Genomic DNA, 17692 nt, shown 5'->3' with positions numbered 1-17692 from the left:
AGATTGGCAAAAGGGCGACCTATACGAGGAAAGACTCATTATCCGAGCTACAATGTTGGGAGCCTTAGAGGTGACCTGATTGAGGTTTTTAAGGCTCTGAGCAGGGTTAGTAAAATGAAGGAAGGTGGAATTTTCAATGTTATAGAGAATTCCAGAAATCGGGGACATAAATTCAAATTACAGGTTTGAAGTTTAGATTGGATTGTAGGAAGTTTTCTTTTAGCCAGCGAGTTTTTTATTGTTGGAACAAGTTGCCTATGCAGGTAGTTGAAGCTGACAGTTTGAATAAATTCAGAGGTCAACTTGATAGTTACCTATATGAGGAAGGAAGCACATAATTTGTATTTTCGTACCTGCTTGGTTTTTTTTTTTTTTTTTTTTTTGCTAGTCCAGAAAAAGGCTGTGGCTTCCTTGCATTGTATGGTGAATACTACTGCTATTATACAGGTGTGCAAAACTTAAGGACCAGTCAGGTTTTCGGCTGTAGCTTCTCATAAGAGTGGCCTGGATATGGGAAAATCATACCAAAGGAACCTCGTGAGGTACAGAAATGATGAAGGAAACAACACCGACACCCCCAGGGGGGCTCACATCTGGTGAGTATGGGCTTGGCACACCCAGGGTTCTGAGCTAGCTATCATCATTCTTCTCTTTCTTGGTGATTCCCTTCTACTTCTGACTCTCTCTCTCTCTTGGGGTAATTCAGAAATTTTTTTTTTGGCTGGTGCAGCATAAGCTTCAGGCTTCCTTGCACCATATAGCTAATAATAATAATAATAATGAACGAATGACACAAGAACGGAAACAAAACGGTACAGAGGGACTTGATTCAAAAATGGCAACATAGCACTGGCTGCCATGATACAGATGCATCACTGCCAAAGATGGAACAAAGGGAAGAGGTGGATCCTCAGTAGGAGATATGGCCACTCCTAATGTCGATGCAGGCTTTGCACCAAACAACGTTGTAGATAAGTTCTTGCGGTAACATCGTTCATTCCTCTGTCAGCGCCATCTTCAGCTGGTGAACATTTTCTGGTGGTTTCTGTTCCCGAAAATTAAAATCCACCTCAAAGGAAAATGATTTGAGGACTTAGCGCACATTCAGAGGAACAAAATGCAGCAATTAAACGCGGTACGTTCTGAGAGCGTCAGCTGCTGTTTTAGATCGAAGAAATCGCGAATGGAGTGCTATATAGGCGCGCCTGGAGAGTACTTTGAAGGGGATACATCGAAATTGTTGTATTTAAATTAATGAATGATTTAAAAAATATTTCTCGTTTCTTTTATAGCCACACCTTGTATTCAATTATTTGAAGATGAAAAACCATACTGTCCTAACTCGAGACTGAATAACTTAGTTATGGAAATTGTTTCCGATTCTTTTTCCATCACAAAAAAAAAAAAAAATGCACCTACGATGGTCACAGGAGTGGACATTGGTGATTAGACGACTGGAAAGAGGATGCCTGGCCCATTGCATCTCCTATTGCACCATGCAAATCAACAGTGCAGGTGACATATTCAACATGCATCTTTAGCCCCACTGCACAAAGTGCTCTTTAGCCCACTGCACAAAGGGAGTTGTACAGGGGGTAGCATAATAGTCTGGAGAATGCTTGGATGGAAGACCAGGGGCCCTCTGGTATTTGCTAATCACCATCTCACTGGAGATTTGTTGAGGTGCATCAGTTCTGATTGTTTCACCTGTTTGTGATGACCATCTTCTCAAACAACTAAGCCGTCTTTCAGCAAGAAAACACTGTTTCATCAGGCTGTAATAATGTTGGACTCACTCAGGGAACATTCTGATGGGTTCTCCATCTTCCCATGGCTACTAAATTTGCCTCTTCTCAGCTTAATGGAATATGTGTGAGATGTATTGTTAAATGAGGCATTTTGTGCCCGGAACGAATATCAAATACGGCAACTATGCCCAACATGTTCCAGGCTGTGTTGCACACACTAATGGTGTCACAACCAGAAACTAGGTTGCACTTCTAATGGAAAGCAATCTGTATATATAAACTAGCCTGAGAGGTATTTGACACTTCTCCAATGTGATGGTTAATGCAATAACGTATTAAAAGCAGGAAAATGTATATAGGCAACAGCAGAAATATAAGAAAGAAGCAGAGTAACTACCCATGCAAATATGGAGTTTAAAAGAGGGTAATCACTGGGTGAAAAAATGCAGGCGATGGAAGTGTGTGCAAATGGTCAGATAAACTGAAAAATCTGGTGAAAGTTAACTAAGGGACTTTCTTTCAAGAATGTTCCACTACATCTCAAGCTGTGGTCATGTCAGTATTCATAGTCTGTGGGATACTGTTGCTCAACCATACTTCCTTTTGCAGTGATGCTTGGCCCATCATTTTGAACTATAGAACAGTGGCAACAAGTTGTATTGGAGCACAAGTCACATCATATCATTAAATCAGATGGTCAAGAATGGTTGTAGAAAATGTTTGAAGAACTTGCCCTTGCAAGCAGCAGTCATTATAATCAGGCTTGGGTTTGAACCCCATCAAATGACTCAAGGAATTTTTTTATTTTTTATTTAGTTGAATGAGTTAGTTGGTCTCAGGCAAGGGCTGGATGCATGTTTTCTCACAGAAACAGGTTTTTCATCCAGCAAGGTGACTGAAGAATACATACGAGCCTTCGTATTGCTTTGTCGCTTAACACACCTAAGGGAACATCATCTACTGAAATTTGGAGGTGGGGGTTGATATGGAAGAGGGCTGCTTTGTGTGGTGTTGCTTGTATTGCCAAAAATCTTCAGCCATATTCTTGCACAAAATGCTTCATCCACATGTTGAGCAGTGCATTGTAGTTTTAAAAATGAAGTCCAACTCACCAGCACACACACCTGACTCTTAACTACATTTGAGATGAACTGGAATTGCAGATTGGAGCAATGCTAGTATTCATCTCCCCACATCTGAAATGACATCTACACTGAAGAAATGGCTAGATTCCTGTTGTCTGCTTGTAGATGTTCAACATGAGAGTGCCATGACAGATCGATGCTGTTGTGAAAGGAGGGTTTTCCCTTATTTTGTTCATTAAAACTTGCATTTTACAAATGTCTGAATAATTTTGTACAGTAGTGTGTATAAACTGAGTGGCCACTCCATTAGGTACACCAACCTAATTGTCCTTGAGCCCTCAGAACCGCCTGGAGTCCTCTTAACATGGACTAAACAATGTCAAATGCAAACCACTGGGATACTGATTCATGTTGACTGCATTACTAGTCATTACAAATTGGATAATTGTGGACCACTGAGCTTGTTACACCCCATTCCACAAGTGCTCAATTAGAGATTTAGTGATACCACTGCACTAGACTAAATTCACTCATGTTCCTGAAATCAGTTCCGTGTAATTCTGTCTTTGTAGCATGGTGCATTAATCATAGTGGAAGAACCCATTCGCAGATTAATACATTGCGGCCATGAAGGGATGTGCTTGTTTGGAAATTTCCAGTCTGTGGCACCCAAATTTGTTCCAGTGGTATTAAGGGGCTCCAATGGTATCACTATGAAACAGCAGCAACCAGAATTTGTCAGACCATGCAACATTTTTCTGTTGTATCAGAAACACCATTGTTGGTGTTCCTGAGCCCACTGTAACTTGGTTTTTGCTGACAGGAGTGAAACCTGGTTTGGTTGCCAGCTGCAATATTCCATCCATTACAAAAAGTACTACAGTGAATTAAGCGTTGCTTCAGTCTGTGATGGGATTTAAACCAACCTTCCCAAATGAGTGACAGGTGGTAAAACCACTATACTGTCATGAGGGGCATAAGTGCTACCCTGTGATTGCCAAGAAATCCTAATATATTTGAGTTGCTGTTAATGAAAGAATATTGCTGATTGTTGAGTTGCTGTTACTTTTTAAGAGGGATAAGAAAGCATAAATACTTTTATCCCTCTTTAAAATTAAAATGGCTGCAAAAACAGGAAAAGATAAGATAGTTCTCCAAACTCCATATGTTAAGGACATTAAAATCAAAACTAATACATGGGCTACAGAATATTTCCAATCATGGCAAAAGAGTGACTCATGTAGAATTGCCTAAGGAATTTTCTATATAACAATCCCTTCCCCTACCATGTACATCGATTCAAGAGTATATCTAATAGATGAGAACTTGCAGGACAACACTGAATTGGTCAGATGCAACGAGATGGGAAAGTAAAAATAAGATTGGGGTGTGCTACTGACCAAATAACTAGAATGTAAATGTTTGGGAACATTTTTGAGCCAGGAGCCAAATCAGCAAAAACAAACAAAGCTAAATATTAAAACTACTATACATGATTATTCAAAAAAATTAATACAGCAAGCAACTCAGCAGAAGGTAATTGGAGCCATATATCTTTTATTGCATTGTTTGTGCTGAATTATATCAATGGTTGTGAGAAAATATTTATTTTTAAAAATTTTACTCAATATACAAAATGAGAGCTGCAGTTTTGTGCACTCATACATTGTGTTGTTTAAATTTAGCTCTGGATTCCCGTTCCCTCATGTAATGAATATAACAATTTACACAGACAAAAAAATGGATAAGCAAGTATGAATATTAACCCAAGGGACTTAAATTTTGAAGTGGTAGACTACGATTTTTGGGTGGGTTGCTTCCATAGTAGCAGTATATTTCTTGATCGATTAGATAACTGTTTTTTATATCAAGATGTTAGAGATTTCACATGAAAGAATATTATTGGTATCATTTTTACCAAGGATTTGATTGATATAAAGAATTTTTGCAGTTAGCGATCATAATTTATCAATGGGGACATATGGTCACATATCTAAACTGTGGTTGTCAAAGATAAATGGAAGGGAAGTTTTAATTTTTGAAATATTACGATGACATTATTTGAAACTACTGCATTATGTGCATTCTATTCAATGGAACAGCTGGTGAATATTACTTTGAATATTTCCCATTTAGTACAAATGCTAAAAAAAGATAAAAGCTACTATCTTTTTGCACTGTCAAAGCATTACTGGTCTAGTGATGACCACTGAACTGAAGTTTAACAAAAAAGAGAGCTAGATGGAATAAAAATTAAAAAGGCACCAAAGACTACTTATTATAAGAAATCAAAAAAAAGGGGCACTGGGCAATAATCAAGAATTTCTTGCATGTACGGACATAAAAAGGGCCTGAATCATATTGGTCCATTACAGAACAGCTTAGGTAGCATCACTTACTCTTAACTAGATAGTTGATTAGTTAAATAAATTTTTTACATCACTATTTACACCAGTATTGAATCCAGAGTGTTTTAACTGGGGGGGGGACAATGTAAACTTGTGGGGGGAATGTAGTGTATGTGCATATTTTTTATTATTAGTTAATTAATTTTTACAACATATGTATATATTACAAACAAATCTGTATATTTATGAATCTTATAATAAGAGAATATGATAAAACAAAACGGAAATATTTATTATTTAACACCTAACTACTAATAGTCAGTTCACAAAAACCACATTACTGATAATAATAACAGTTTAATAATATGAAAATCACTGATTAAAATTCACAAAAAAATCATACAATTTATATTCAAACATGCAAGTATTATAATAATCTTACTTCATTTATTAATATTTCCGATAACTCATTTGGGCCTTCTAAGCTTATCTTCTTGCAATATTACAGTACAGATACATATATAATAAAAAAATTATAAAATGTATTGTTTATAGGCTGCGACCGAACTGTCTTGCTTGCAGTGTACAAAGGAAGAATTAGCCACAAGTAGACTCTTGCTGTGAAAAAAACAAATAAAGGGAATCAGAAAAACCATAAAGCAAAATTGCTGACGATTGAAATAGTGGCTGCAGTATACTCCTCTCTCTCTCTCTTTATCCAGACATTGTTTAGCCCTTTCCCTGAAAGCCACGGGACACTTTCTAATTACAATAGCATCCATCACTAAGGAACCAATTCAGGCAAACCTATTAACGGCCTGCAATCCAGTTGTCTTGTTTGCAATATACAAAGAATTAGTCGCAAGTAGACCGATTGTGTGAAACACTATCAAGAGATAGTTTGTGCGAAAATAAACGGAACCTAAACACCATAAAATGAAAATGCACTTGAAATAGTGGCTTGGATTCAATACTGATTTACACGTGGGCATTCTTTTAGGCTTTTCACTACTGTTGGCCAAGATAATACATATTGAACTAGATGATTATGTGTTCACTGAAAATGTATTGGTAGAGGAAACTTGCACTTGAACTGTTTAGGAAACTTATGCTTGAAAAAGGAACGAGGAGCTGATGGAATAAATCCTGTGATATTAAAGAAGCAGCCCTGTCTGTTATAGCATGCACACCTCTGGACTTAAGCAAAGTCCCAAAAAAATTAGAAGTGTGTTAACATTAACCTCAGGGGGCTCACATCTGCTGAGTATGGGCTTGGCACACCCAAGATCCTGAGCTGGATATCATCATTCTTCTCTTTCTTGGTGATTCCCTTTTACTTCTCTCTCAGGGTAGTTCAGAATTTTTTTTTTTTTTTTTTTTTCTGGTGCAGCATAAACCTCAGGCTTCCTTGCACTAATAATAATAGTAATAAGTAAGGCTAATAATAATCATCTTTCCAATTCATAAAAGTGGTTCTGAGGGTGAAATGGGTTATCATAGATCCAAACGCTTAACTTTTGTGGGAAAATTATCATATCTTTGATTAAGGATATACTGCAGGTTCTTCTGGGTAGGAATAGAATTATGAGAAAAACAATATGAGTTTGTTAAAGGAAAATCATGTATCCCTAATCTGATCACGATAGCATCCTTTACACTTCCTGTGCTAAAGAGTTTCCTCTCCCACTGCAAAATAGTGTCTGTTTTGGTGAGGATCTCATTGAAATTACCCCTGGAAATCAGCTCGCAGCTTTTTCAATGTCTTTTTAGTTCTTCCCCTGTTTTGCACCCAACAACTGACAATAACATTCTTCAATAGTTTAATTACTCTGGTCAACAATTGTTAAATCTGAAAATATAAAATATCCAATTCTTAGGTGAATATGTAATAGTATAATTGATATTGGCAAATTATATATATATGGGGTAATGGGACTATGTGGCCACCCTGTACAATGAACACCCATTTTGTTCGCAAATGATTACTATATTGTTTAAAACAGAAATGACCAGCAGCAGAAAGTGAACACGTATAATAACAAATTATGAGTCAGTGAGAGAAGGTAAGTACAGTATTACTGAAACTAAGCAGGCCAATACCTCTAATAACACACCTTCCATATAAAAATCACAAGCCTTTTTAATGAACTTTTCTTTAACAAATTCAAGTACAAATAACATAATGACAGAAATAAAACACTATTAAAATAACAAATGTAAACAGCAAAATATTTTTAATGAAAATACAACACTTACATATAGCTTTACATGACATCTCCAGAATTTACATACTTTTTGAACAATAATTTGACACTTCAATATGATTCCACCTAAGGTATCTTTAAAAAACTTAAACTACTATTAAAGTTTAGAATAGCCTAATGAAGCAACCACGGCATATTACAAAAAGCTCTAATATTTATAAATCAGCCATTATAATCAAGCTTTTAAAGATTAAGGAATACTTTCTTCCATTCTTTAAATAGACTTTCACATGAGGTCAACTTCATCCTCTTTTTTGGAGTTGATATTAAAAAAAAACAAAAAAAAAAACACTTTTCTTCAATTTTAACATACAGAATATTCTTATGGTGATAAACACACGTTCTGCTAGGAAAGTATTAATAACAGTCACTGTTTTTATGTAATTAGAATATAGTGAATACTTTATTAACATCACATATATAATAAAGAATTAATTAATAAAAATAAAAGTTTATATTTAACAGGAGACTGTACATTTTCGAAGAACTTCTTATAGTCTGATACATTCGGTTACCATAACTGTCATTTGTTTATCTTATATGTTAACAGTGTCAAAAATCTTACAGATTAGCACTGGCAAAAATTTGAAACTCTCAGTTGTGGAGAACAGCATGAATGGAGAAAAAAAAAAAAGTATACATACAATATGAGATGGTATTTTAGTACATACTTTAATATGAGGCATACTGGCACAATGACTTGCATTGGATGCTATTTCTTGTTCATATATGATTATGAGCATTGTTTCTTTTTTAATTATTCAAAATAAAAAAACATTAACTCATTTATAAATATTAAAATCTAACCATATATATATACATTATATGTATTTTGGCAAATATTGAAAACTTTTGGCTACAGCACTACATATACATGACGTTTTTTTTTTTTTTTTTTGGTAGTTGTTGGCGCATCGGCTTCTGTGGCCATAATGCACCTCCCAAGGTTTTTGCAGTATTTTGATCCAAGCCCGAGGCGGGATTCGAACCCGCGACCTTTGGGTTGCCAGGTAGGCACTTTACCCACCCGGCTAGCCAGGTCGGCATATATGACGTGTTCAGTGTTGAATCCGGAGTGTTTGCAAGGAGGGGGGATGTAAACTTCAGGGGGTACGTAGTATATTTTTTTATTATTATTTAATATTTGCAAACAAATCTGTATATTTATGAATGTTATGATAAGAGAATATGAGAAAACAAAATAGGAAACAAAAGGAAATATTTATTATTAATATCTAAATACTAATAGTCAGTTCACAAAAACCACATTACTGACAATAATCACAGTTTAATAATATGAAAATCACCAATTAAAATTTGCAAAAAAAAAAAAAATTATACGAATTATAATCAAACATGCAAGTAGGTAACTTTAATAATCTTATTCTTCTTTGCATGTGTATCAATCACTTAATTTAATAATTTTTCCAATAACTCATTTTGGGCATTCTAAGCTTATCTTCATGCAATCTTTCAATATTACAGTACAGATGCATATATAATAAAAAGGATATAAAATGTATTGTTTATAAGATGCGACCAAACTGTCTTGTTTGTGGTATACAAAGGAAGAATTAGCCACAAGTATACTCTTGGTGTGAAAAAAAAAAAAAAACAGATAAAGGAAATGTGAAAACCATAAAGCGAAACTGCTGACAATGAATTAGTGGCTACAGTAACTCCCCTGACAGCCCCGGGACACTATAATTACAGTAGGCCAATCTGACAGGAACCAATTCAGGTGAACCTATTTGTAGCCTGTGATCTTGTTTGTAATATACAAACAAAGAATTAGTTGCAAGTAGATCGTTTGTGTAAAACAATGTCAAGAGATGGTTTGTGCAAAAATAAAGGGAACCTGAAAGCCATAAAACAAAAATGCAACACTTGAAATAGTGGCTTTTAGTTACAATTTGTGCAGCCAGAAATATTGCTCATTTAATTATTTCGAAAAATTGTCTTTTGAATTTTAGTGATTTATTTTTGCCGTGTACACATTAGTTGATGTGATTTTCTTGTGCTGTGTTTATTTGACATAAATTTATTGAATTTGTGTTTTATAAAATAAAAATTACTATTTTTATTTTATTAATGCAATAAATAATAGCCTTTAGATGACATAGCTGGTTGTAATTTTTGGTATTAAGACTGCAGTGATTATTTGATGACATTACTCAGTTCCAAATGAATATGTTTGTAAACATTTGTTGGCTGGGTTGCCTGATTACAGAAATAGTGCAAACAGAACTTTTTCAAACATAAATCTAAATGATGTTTCAAATGTAACTTTTTTTTTTAAAGCAAGGAAAAACATTTTAAATAAACACTAATTTTTGAGAATATTATTTAATAAGAAATTAAAGGTAACTGCATTACTTGATTTTCCATTTTTGCTAGTGGTATTTAGAGACTGCATAAGAGCAGCGATAAATACACACCAGAAAAGAATCAAAAACTGACACTTCCTGCTTTCAACAGGAAAACTCAAATTCCAAATATAAGATATATTTTGCAGATAGAGAAGGTGAATGAATGTTAAAAAGAGGGTGAACTGATAACACTGCTGATTTTTAAACTTAAAATTTACATTGAGGCATGATACTATATCAAAATAGAAAGTTCACCTATATATATATATATCGTGAACAAAAAAGTCAGGACAGTCAGCAAATGAGGGGCCATACCAAACAGTGTTTGACAACCTCTTTTTCTTTAAGACTTTCAACAGTGAATTTGTCACATATACATACAAAACAGCTAATTTTGATAGTGGCAGTCTCTGTGGAGTGAGCTTTCGCACAGATTTTTGAAATTTTGGAAAAATGAAAGCTTTGAACAAAAATACTTCAAAATATTAATGTTCATATTTTAATCTTATTGTCCAAGATAGAGCAAAACTGTCAAAAATCGAATCACGATTTACAAAAGTTCATAAAACAAATTGTAAATAAAACCCGTCATTACTTTTTTGATATAATAATATCCTCTACATCTATTTCTGCATTACCTGATTTGGGTTTTATCACATACTGTATCTAAATTCTACAGAAATTCTTAAATTTCAGTATTAAATTAGAGTATTATCAAATAATATTAAAGTATAATACATTAGAAATCTACATTTATTTCTTCACATACTTAACTTTGTACACAGTTACTGGTGAGCTTTGAGAACATATGCTTTCTCTTTGAAAGCATTCAAAGAAAAAAAAAATGCAATACTAAGGCCATCTGAAATCGGCTACGCCAGTAGTCAATTTCAGATGTCCTTAGTACTGCATATTTTTCCTCTCTTTTCACTCTTGTTTACATGTTTTTGGTCTGAAACAAACAAAATTTATAATTTACCATTGACTTAAAAATAAGGAAATAATAGGAGGGAATATGTGCCAATGTCAAAAAAAAAAGTTTGGAAAGCACTGAGTTAATTGTTTGTGTAAGATTAAAGATGTAAGTCAGTGGTTTTCAACCGGGGTGCCGCAACAACGTCCTTGGGATGCTGTGTAATTTGGGTTTAAGTTACTTAAAGTTATTATTATTTTTTTTTAAAAATTTGTATATTTATTTCATTATAAAAAGGTGTACGGTATCCACTGTACCGTATCTTTTTAATTTTGTGGTGATCTGTAATTAATCTTTATTTAGTACCTCTATATAAAGAATAAAATGATTATATAGGTATATATTAAAAGGTCGAAAACCACTATGTTAGGTATTTCTTTTGACCTAGGTGTGCCGTGAAAAAATTACTAGGACACTAAGAGCACCGTGAACTGAAAGTTTGGGAACCTCTGATGTAAGTAAAGAATATTCTCCAAATGATTTTTCTCAAGAATTACCCATCATCATGTAAGATCATGGTAACTAATTTGATTTTTTATTTTCTATGCTGCCCTCGTAGGTAGCACAGATGGCAGAATGCCAACCTCCCCACACCAGGTGAGAAAGACCTGAATTCGGATCCCGTTGACGATGGAAGGAATTTTTATGGCCTTTTTCACAACGTGGCTGAGTTAGTTGGTCTCAGGCAAGGGTAGCATGGTCCCCCCCACCCCCGGAAACTCTGATTTTTTGTCCAGCAAACAGAAAATCAACCATAGAACACAAACACACAATTTACAAACAATATACAGAGAGCAATATAGCCTTAGTCGCTGATACTTCTAAAACCCTATTACAACAACTTTCTATGCTTGTATATCACAAAAAGTAAATAATTTGTATTTGATTGGCTTCAAGTTGTTCTGACTTTTGGCTCATATTGTACATACACTTTTAACATTTTTATTTGATTGGTTTAGGAGATTTTTTTTAAACAACATTAAATTTCAATTTTAAATTTAAGTCATTGTTTATCTTACACTGGTTAACAGGAAAAAAAGAAATTATTTTTTAATGTTTTATTAAAGCTAAGTTTTTGAAATCAGAAGAAAAAATGCCTTTTTCCAAATAACTTAGTTATATTTATGGTTAACTTCAATATGCAGAAGAATAACATGTAATCAATTCTTTTTGATAATATGAAAACAGTACGACTGTCTAGATTGCTTTACTCACAGATTTCATAAGTGACAATTTTAAAGTTATAAAATGATAAAAGTACATATGAAAATTAAGATTTTTAAACTGATATACAATATTTATCATAATATTTCTTGGCAAATATGCCTTGTGGATAGCCCTATTATGTCTTGTACTATATTTCTAAATAGTCAGTTTTAAAGGTTACCTTATTCTGAACAGTGACATACTGGCATTTCCTGGTTATAAAACTCTACAATCTCTGCTTGAGACTGACTAACTTAGAAGCACTATTGTAAACTCATTATTAAACTGAAAACATAAGAGAAAGTTACCGAAGATCTCATCTCAAGCATGGAAACAGGCATGCACCAAAGCACAAATGAAATTCTTTTTCACACTGTTCCTAATAATCTATTTGTGCAAATGTAATCCTTATAATTATTTTTGACAGTCTGTAACTTTTTTTTTTTTTCTGCTTTCTAAGAAGTCAAATCATATTATGTGAACATTCTATTTACATATAATACTATACAAGCCTAGAAATTTACCAAAGTGTATTTATGAATAAACAGAAAAACAGACATTTTTACTTTGTGCAGAAATGGAAGAAAACAGAAACAAAACTGATAACTGCCACTTACAGAACAAAAGCAAATATAATAATATAGTATTACTATCATGACTTATTCCCACATTGCAACAATTACTACAATACATGGAATTTAATTAAGTATTTTCTGAATTAATGAACACAATAACTGCACACAACCATGAATTAATATTACACTTTTTTCTATGCTAAACCAATCCTAAAAATTAGCCTCAGCTATATAGTATTTTTATCCTGTTAGGATCTATGTATATAATTATTATAATTATAATATGGAATGTATATAATTATTATAATTATAAACATGCACACAATGCTATTTCAGTTAAACAGTTCAGTCTTTAAACAATACAGTGCATTCAATTTTTCTTTCTTTGCATTGTATAAGAAGTGCTCAACGTGAATTACAAAGTATAGATAGAGTTCATTCTTGAAAACAAAGGTAAAACTTTTCTTAAACTTTGACTATATTTTAATATTTTTCTATTCAACTAATCAAACACTTATTTTAAATTCATTTTATTGAAATATTCACTTAAAGCACGACAAGAAACACATACACAAATGTATATCCACATAAATATGTATAGATGTTCATATTTACATTTGGAAACTTTTACGTCTTATATATGTGAAGTTCACTCCATAATAGATATACAAGTAGTACAATCAAGAAGTTTCCAGGGATTGGCCACAATTCTATAGTCAATAAATGCAGAATGATTTGCTGTTGTCAAATTTCAAGTTTCAGTGAGTAACAAACTAAGAAGTTTGTTACTCATTCAATACATGTTTCATTGCTGTGTGCATTTGAAGTGCAGTTACTTTATCTCAATTTCTGACTGTGAAAAATGTCAAATTTGGAGCATTGCACAAACATATTTTGCCAGTGATAGGAAAATCTGCTTTTGAAACAGTGTAAATGATGTATCAGGTTTACAAAGAGGATTTTCTGTTTCATGATATTATTTTTGAATGGCGTCACAGATTCAAAGGAAAAAAAAGTTTAGCAGTTGATGAACATGCTGGAAGACCTTTAACTGTTCATACATCTGAAAAATTGAAACAGCTGGACAATTCATGAATTCAGAATAGTTGAAATTAGAGGAGCCTTAAACATTTTACATGGAAGCTGTCATGGAATTTTAAGTAATGATTTGACATTCACTGGGTTACCGAGCATGTGGTGCCTCTGGTACTTACCAATGATCAATGCAATAAGCATATGATAATTTGGGATCATCTCAGTGGCATCTGTTGATCATTTGTTGTTCTAGATGCAGGGTCCCATCCCAATTGTGAGTCAAGTGAACTAAATTTTGACAAAGTCTGGGCAAAATAGACCTGGGTATATTCCCTTATGTGCAAGTCCTTAAATACTGCACCTAGTATACTGTAAGTGATTGCCTAGGTGTGAACCAATGTAAGTCAGGGCCGAGGTGTTGTGTGCATGTCATAAAGAGAAATGCTGCCCCTCTATATTGCCAGGCAATCCTAAGTGGTAGTTGACTCTCATCACCTGGTCCATTACCATTACTTTGCTTAGTGGAGGCTTGAAGTGTGAAACCCATGTTTAGCTCCCAGAGCAAAGCCTCAGCAACCACTCTTTTCAATCATGCAGTATGAGTGATGTCTCTTGAGATTATGCTGAGTATTGTGGCAAGTTCCAATATTTTTCACATTTCGAAGGTATAGCTCTACAATGGATTTTCTCAGGCTGGTTGCTAGACAGTCCACTGGACTGAACCTGTTGGTAACTCTCTAGGAGGCACCCTGGTCAGCTGGTGTATAATCTTACTGCCTCTGCTTTGCCAGATAGTGACTGTAGGGAATCTAAGAAGTGTGTATGCAGGAAGCATTATCAAGGCCATGTCAAGGAGCTGGGTATATTTTTGCCATGTGTATGACATATCCAAAAATTTCATTAATTCATACATGTTTCTCCCCCCTCCTCTACTTTTAAGTTATCTACTGAATTCATCATGAATAGTTAACCCATGTATGGATTACCTATAGGTTATAATATCTTTTGTGTTTGGGGTTTTTGTTTAAAAAAAAAAAATAACAGGTTAAAAGGAACTTGATGTTACAAGTTTTTTCTTTGACCATCATGGTATCACACACTTGAATTTGTATTGCGGCTAGCAAGAGCTTGCTAACCACAATATTGCTCTCCCATTCCCTTACACTCCTGATATCTCACCATGTGATTTTTTCTTTTCCTGGAAATGAAATGTTTATAAGACTGTTATTTCTGCATAAAATGAGATTATTCATACAATTCAAGAGGCTCCTATACTATCCAACCACAATAGTTTCAGAATTGTTACCAGCAACTAATGACAGCAAAATTGCATTACTTTGCAAAATTGCATAGTACTTTGAAAGTATCTGTGTTTAGTTATGTTTAATATAAGATTCTGGGAACTTTTTGACTGTACCACATATTATCATTTCTTAAGAATTAAAAATACCACATAAAATTTTAATATACTGCCATATCAAATATTATAATAAAATTCTCATTTAGTCAATCATTTTGACAATGGGAATTTGTATTACAATACATTGATTTCATTAATGTATTAAAATTTTTATATGTATAAATCCTTATTCTTAAGTTTCTTATCAGTTCCTATGTAATGCTGTTAGGAACTTATATTTTGTCATTTCCTATTTTGCAATTTTATGGTTTATCAAGTTGCAAACATCTAATGACTAGCTGTAGCCAATTCCTATAAATTACACTGCCGATGTGATTTAAGTTTATTCTGATTATTCCTTAGCAGTAGGGGGGATTGTTTCAGATGTCAGTGGTTTTGAAGTCTACTAGGAATTTTAATGTACAGCATTTGTATAACTGGTAGGATAGGGATTATATTTAGAATGTTACAGTTTGCTTTAAATGAAAGAAGGAAGTTACTTTACATTGTTAGAACTTAAATGGAAAAAATAGAGAAATTAAACTGTGTTAAAAGAAGTTGCAGAACAATACTGCTGACAGTACATAGTAATGTGCTGAATGTAGCAGTGCAGCAACACAATTAAAAATTTTATGCTTCTAAAACAGCTTAATATTTTTTACTTATATTCTTGAGAAGGTGAATAAATAGTTTCTAATGTCTAGTCTCAGTTTCTTTTGCTAATGCTAGTTGTTACCAGTGAACTTATACTTTAGAGTTTTAGACATGCTTACTCATTGAAATTTGCTGCAAGCTTGGTTTTTGAATTACGCTTAAGTAAGTATTACACCAGCTTGGCTATTTGTTGTTTTAAACAAATAAATAAATAAATAATATTAATAAATAAATAAAACAACTATGACAACTGCATATAAGATGATGGTTTTATAGTTGATAGACTGACTTTTTCAAACAGTTTGTAGCTTTGAGATATACTAACTCTGTGCTGTAGTAGCTTAAAGATAAGCAACTGATTCTGATACCTTGAATTCACCACAATGATTAAAATTGAGTAACGTGCCACTAGAAGAAACTAACATGGACCTATCTAATATAGAGAGAAATTTTCCCCTGTAACTGCATCATCTCCACTGCAGACATGTATTGTACTGAGTTAGTCTTAGACTACATTAACACTCACAATTATCAAAGATATATGGTTTATACAGATTCCTTAAGTGCATTACAGGTCTTTTCAGCAATGAGATATAATTCTCTTCCAGACCTGCCCCACGTTCAGCAGATGCTACATTCACTTTCTAAATGTTCATTTGAATGTACACTTGTTTGAATGTTCTAAATGTTCACTTCTTTTGGATTCCAAGCCACAATGGGTTCAGAGGTAATGATCTAAAGAATACTGCTGCTAGATGCCCAACACAAGAAAAACCACAGCCTGCTATTCCCCTTTACAGACTAATATGTACTGGTCTATAATACCAATGGCAACAGTCATGGCACAGATAGGTCTCAAAAAAAGCTTGATTCCTGACTTAATCTGGCTCTACCAGATAAAGCCAGTAATCAAGCTTTGGCAGTCTTGTCTGCACAGGAACTGTTCTTGCTTGCCTCTGTATAGGACACGGTCATCTCACACATTCCCTTTTGTCAAGAGTTGTGTGAGGATTGTAGCACCAATCCGCCATATTTTGTCCCGGTCCTTTCTTTATAGCAATGAACGCAGCTTATATTTTACCAGTTTCAGTCATTTGACTGAACTCTATACACTGTCAGATTTTATCCAACGTTGAGCATAAACTTGTTTTCTCTCATTTAATATATACCTTTTATATTATTTTACATATTGTTATCCTTATAAATTTTGACCTGGTGACCTAAATCTATAGGTCTCTCTAATCTTTCTTACCTTTATCCCTCGTGTGAACTGTTTTAGCATGTTATACCCTAAGTTGCTGTTGTGTCACTAAACCCAAACCAACCAAACGACCTTGGAAAGTGGAATCAAAGTATGCTGGCTGACTGCTGCTGCTGAATATTATAGAGATAATTACAGTGCAAGCTATTTATAAAAATTAAAGGTAAATATATTCAAGTTACCATTAAATGTAATCATATAATTGAAAATGAGTTGAAATATGGATGGTGCTTATAATTGGTAATACACTGAGTAGCTAATTTATTAGGTAAACCTACCCATTTCATGAAATGGAATGCAAGTCTTCCTTCAGTAAAAGTATCATGTGTTTGTACCATGTGATATAAAGCAAGTAAGGAACTGTATGTGTGAATTCAATGCAAGAATGGTTAAAATGAAATATTTAAATAGTTTTGAACATGGCATGATAGTCAATACCAGATGTGCTGGTATGGGTTTCTTGGAAACTGTAACCACGATGAAGTTTCCAAGTACGCATGTGATTCGGGTGTATTTGAATAGGTCCAATAAGTAAATAACATCTAGCCAACAGTAATCCCAAGGTCACAAAAATTCATTGTTGCAATAGGCCAGCAGAGGCTGAAAATATTTGTGTGGGGTAACAAAAAGGCTACAGTTAGTCACATAACAACCTAGTACAATACTAGTAACCAAAGAGCCATTTCAGAATGAATAGCTAGCCATACCTTATTACAGATGAGGCATCGATGACCGAACCAGGTTCCACTCCTGTCAGTAAAAAACAAGAAGTTAT

The sequence above is a fragment of the Mastigoproctus giganteus genome, chromosome 6 (assembly GCF_048544385.1).
Source record: "Mastigoproctus giganteus isolate SK-2022 chromosome 6, ASM4854438v1, whole genome shotgun sequence".
Taxonomy (NCBI): Eukaryota; Metazoa; Arthropoda; class Arachnida; order Uropygi; family Thelyphonidae; genus Mastigoproctus; species Mastigoproctus giganteus.
Note: the sequence above shows the minus strand (reverse complement) of the source record.